The sequence below is a fragment of the Bidens hawaiensis genome, unplaced genomic scaffold (genome assembly GCF_021521415.1).
Source record: "Bidens hawaiensis isolate Kalapana, Puna unplaced genomic scaffold, B.hawaiensis_p1.1 tig00010474_1, whole genome shotgun sequence".
In the NCBI taxonomy this organism is placed as follows: domain Eukaryota; kingdom Viridiplantae; phylum Streptophyta; class Magnoliopsida; order Asterales; family Asteraceae; genus Bidens; species Bidens hawaiensis.
Window position 1 is genome coordinate 713561 of NW_027491801.1, and position 5173 is coordinate 718733.

Consider the following 5173-nt stretch of genomic DNA (forward strand, 5'->3'; position numbering starts at 1 on the left):
GCCCCATAAACTTTCACCTTTTGTGCCAAAAAGTCCCTAAAGTTATTGTAAATTTTAATCCTTGTTAAATTACTTTTCTAAGAAATTTATCTATACTTTCTTTATTAAATCCCTTAAAAAGGATATTCTCTAGCTGAATTATAATAAGTTAAAGGACTTTAACATGAAAAAAGAACTTTCAGGACTTATCTGCACAAAAATATTGACGCCTTCAAAATTACCATTTGATGGACCTAAGTTCCTTTTTTTTTAACGAATTGAACCAAAGACCTCCCAATATGGAAATACTTGACCTAAGTTCTTAGTTACTTTTTTGGGTACTTTATTTAAATATATAATTTCTTTTCAGATGATAGCTTTTAACATATATATAAATTCAAATATGCGATTACAATGTGTTTATTTCTACCTACATTTACTAGCCATATTAATTTTATTGAAAGCTTTTATGGTCACATCAAAAGGTGAAAAAGTTACAGTGAAGACGAAGATAAATAACCCTTAGGATTAGACTTCTTACCCTCTTTACGACTACCACCAGAAGCAAATGAATCTTTAGCTTTTGCAGGGACTGTACGTTCAAGATATCCACAATGTAAATCCCTGCCAACATATAATTAATATAAATTGGCTTGTTATATACTATTACTGTTACTTGGCTTGTTATATACTATTACTATTACTATTACTATTACTATTATTATTATTATATTTGGCATGAAATGAATAACTCACCAGCATTCGTACGTCATATCCCTCAGTCGTGTAACAAGCTTTTGATAAACATTCGTTTTCTCAAATTCTTGTTTGCTGTGAGCTGACTCAATAAAATTTGCTTCAAGAACACCTAAATAAAGTCATAACACAAAGTTAATTAATATTGAAAGTTTATAAATAATAAATATGCTTCTTGAATATAATACATAAAAACAACTTAAATGCATATTCCAAAAATTAAAAAAAATAAACAAATAAAAGGTTAAACAGTCAGTTCCAAGTTCAAAACCATAGGTCGATCAAAACGGTTTATTAGCATTAAAAGTTTTAAAATAATAAGATGCTTCATGTATATAATATATATAAGAAACTATATATAAACATAATGATATGCATATTCAAAAAGTTAAAAAATAAATAAATAAAAGATTAAATGGATGTTCGAAGTTCGAAACCATGGGTTGGTCAAAATCGATAATTAGTATTAAAAGTATTAAAATAATAAAGATGTTTCATGAATATAATACATAAGTATAACTTCACGTTCCAAAATTTAAAAGAGTATACAAATATAAGGTTAAATGGTCTATTTTCAATTTCGAAGCTAAGGACGGTCAAAACCATTTATTAGTATCAAAAGTTTTAAAGTAATAAAGATGTTGCATGAATATGAAATAGAATTATAAAACTTAGATGCACATTTCAAAAATCGGTTTAAATGCTTATGAACACTGTTAGACGCATGTTTCAAAACCATTAAACAGTCACTTTTAAAGCCATGCAGATTCGTTATATGGTTTATGAACACCCCAGCAGAGGGTTTGCAAAAATTGGCCCGATTGACTTATCCAAAGAACCAATCTGGGCCTTGACCGAATCAAATGCGTATAGGTATTAGAAAAACGGACCAAACGGTCTCCAGACAAGCCAGATTTTACATTTTTCTAGAACCTACATTTAGTATATCTTCGTTTTTGAAATTATTACGTCTCCAAACTTACCAACAACACCTCGTCCTTTGCCGTTGCTAGCATTGGTGGCATGTAAAAATGGCTGCAAAAAAAAGGTCAACCATATGCAACTGTTAGATTCCAATTTTACAGAAGAGTAAAAATTTTAAAAATGAACAGAAATCACCAATATCAAACGATTCTTGTGGTAGATACTAAAACCGTGGACGCTCACACGTGGGGCCTCCTCAAGGAACCCTATTGTTGTAATCACTGATGCCTGAGTATTAACTACATATTATTTGTAAATAAAGCAAAGCAAACAAGAAATAATGATAATAATAACAATAACAATAACAATTACCCCTTCTGATCCACCCTTACGAGGTTTATACACTATATTTTCATGGTGCTCAAATCTGTTGCAATGTTATGATACAAAACCACTTTTCCACGCAACTCGATGCGAAAAGTTGGAGGTAGTTTAAGGTACAATATTGAGAGGTATGCCTGAAACATGAATTTAAGGAAAATTGTCAAGAGTCAAGACTTGGTTGTGTGTTGTTATAAGTCAACAAGTCAACCTGATACGAAATGTACTTACACGAAGAGAATACTTAAGTCGATTAGCAAGGTGGTTATCAGTAATTGCTTGATTAGAACCATCTTTTGCTTCTGTTTTCTCTACCAACGAAAGGCATATATCCTGCATCAAATTGTGTTTTTAATTACAGTATAAATATATCCAGAAAATATAAAAAATGAAAGAATTAGGAACCTGAGAATCAGACTGGAAATCAAGCTCCATGTTACCGTCATCATTGAGCCATAAATTGTATACAATGATTTTTGTCCCGTGATCACCAACATCATCAAACTGCACAAATCATAAATGCTTGTCACATTCCACAAAAGTTTGACCCGAGCCCGTTTGACCCGTTTCAGGGCGAGCCCATTTTGGTCAGAACCTGTTTTTACCCGACCAAACTGATACCTTTTTAGAAAGGCCTGTAACCTGTTTTGACCAGAACCCAATTTGATCCAAACCTGTTTCGGCCCATTCCAAGGCGAGCCAATTGTGGTAAGAAATATTGATACCTTTTTAGAAAGGGCTGTTTTGACCCAGACCCAATTTGACCCAAACCCGTTTCGACCCAATTCAAGGTGAGCCAATTTTGGTCAGAAACTGTCAAAACAGTTTCTACCGGTTTAAGAAAGGGCTGTTTTGACCTGAGCCCGTTTAACCAAATTCAAGGCGAGCCAATTTTGGTCAGAATCTGTTTCTACCGGGGCCAAATTGATACTTTTAAAGAAAGGGTTGTTTGACCAGAACCCAGTTTAACCCGAACCCATTTCGACTCATTTCAAGGCGAGTCAATCTTGGTCAGAACCCGTTTTTGTCCAAACCAAATTGATACTTTTTTTAGACAGATCTGTTTTGACCAGAACCCGTTTGGCCCGTACCCATTTTGACCTGTAACCTGCCCGTTTTGTGAGACTTGCTAGTTTATAGAATAAACACTAATAAGAACTATTCAATAATATATAAGGTATGCAAGGGTCAATTAACTTACTTGATTTAGCAGTTGATCTTCTGTTGAATAAGGAGACCATTGCAGCAACATAGATAGGTTTAAATTAGGGTGGCTGTCACTTTCTGGGTGTAGTGACTCATAGGAACGGGTCACGGAATTGAACTTATAATGTACCTGCAGTTTATATAAAAACCAATATAATTGAGAACTTTAAATAAACTTTTTAACTTTTTTTTTTCTGAAAATAAAAAAGAGTTAAAACTTCCTCACCATTGGAACCACTATTCTATCGTAGCCTAATCGCGTCAAAAATGTATATGACAGAAGTCCAATGCTTTGTGTCAAAGTCCTATCAGCAAGGTTAAAACTGGGTCAATATATTCACCCCTTTTGGGTTTGACTTCTAGAAAGTCAAATTTCAGCATTTCAGTAACAAAGTAATTGAAAAGGCACATATGTAGAAGCATACTGATCAACAACATTGCGAGTGAAAACTATTGCATCCGCTCCAAGCCTCATAGAACTGGCTTTGAAGCCATTCCCATCTAAAAGTCAACAAGTCAAAAAAATTAAAAAGAATATAAAAAATGATCACTTTCACACAATAAGAAGACCATAATTCTTACACTTTCCATTTGATGATTCTGACTTATCTGAAAATCCAAAACTTAGACATCTGCGCAATGCTTCCGGGCCCATACCCGCACCATCATCTAGTTTAAATCGTCAAAGGAAAATGTCATGCATATATTAAGAATCTTGTAAGATTTGTAACTTAAAGAAGAAAACCTAAAAAAATTGGATACCTTGAATTAATAATGCTGGACTTCCATTTCTTGGGTTTTTGATCTTATCTATCACTACAAAGGTGGCCTTATTTTTTATCTACACGATATATAAAGCAAAATTAAAACACTTTAATGTTTCACGTAATGATGTAAATAATATGTTTAATATGACTACCTCATCCACAGCATTATCAAGAAGCTCAGCAATGGCTGCAAAAACAAGAAAACAAATAGACTTTTAATAAGTATACAAAATCACAACTTATTATAGCATGTTACATAAAACTCATAATGTACAACAGGTGAAGCTCAACATACCACCAAAGGCCCATTTGTGTGATGTAGCATTGGAATGAAGAAACTTTGGGTGAATATGTAGATAAGTTGATCCCACTGTTGATTACATAATAAGTAATTATCATAACTAGATGAGATGAACTCATCAATTATGAAATATACTCAATTTAATCAGCATAAAGATTTTGATGAAGAATTACCAAGAGGTTTAGAAGCAGCAGCCACATCAGCATTATACACTCCAGCTTTCCAAAACTGACGGCAAACTGGTGCTCCATGTTCTGTTGGTGTGGAACAAGGGCTTGTTGACTCATCAACTGCCTGCTTCCATTTTTCCATAACACATGTGCCACTTTGACCAGTTGACCAACTGGTGCTTGTTGACTCTTTCTCAGGTATTTTTCCAACTGACTTTGGTTCCATATTAACCAATCCAGTATCCACTTCACCAAAGTCATCATCTGAACATAAATCAATCACATCCATCTTTTGCAGTTCTGAAATGCCATTTGAAATTGTAATGATACAGATGTGAGAGATTGATTTCTATGAAAACAAAACAATGCTTTTTGATTAAGCTTCAAAAGCTTACACCATATAGGAGATAAAATGGAATAAACTACCCACTACTCCATTACTTTGACTTAACATATGTTCTAGCCCATGATCCATTAAACATTAGAAACATGTGACTAAAAATATAACTGCTTACTGAACAAATAAAGGGAAAAGAATAATAATTCTTTCAATGTATATATCTACAATAGAAGAGAAGAACCATTTTTTCCTATAGATCGTTAACACTATAAATTAGAATAAGGAACGTTTCAGCTAAGGAATTCAAGCTCTTAATCAAATAAGCTATCGTTACAATGTTAAACAATGA

General features: G+C 33.2%; 1 pseudogene across 1 annotated transcript; it reads right to left on the reverse strand.

The window, feature by feature from the left end:
* Positions 1–473: 473 nt before the first annotated feature.
* LOC143535480 (protein MICRORCHIDIA 6-like) lies at positions 474–4773 on the reverse strand (annotated as a pseudogene). Its single transcript, XR_013135721.1, has 15 exons — positions 4488–4773; positions 4309–4383; positions 4166–4200; positions 4009–4087; positions 3829–3915; positions 3672–3747; positions 3473–3551; positions 3242–3376; positions 2446–2544; positions 2272–2373; positions 2032–2177; positions 1855–1947; positions 1719–1770; positions 736–847; positions 474–603 (listed from the first exon to the last, which is right to left on the reverse strand). The product of XR_013135721.1 is annotated as a protein MICRORCHIDIA 6-like (transcript).
* Between the last annotated feature and the right edge of the window lie 400 nt (positions 4774–5173).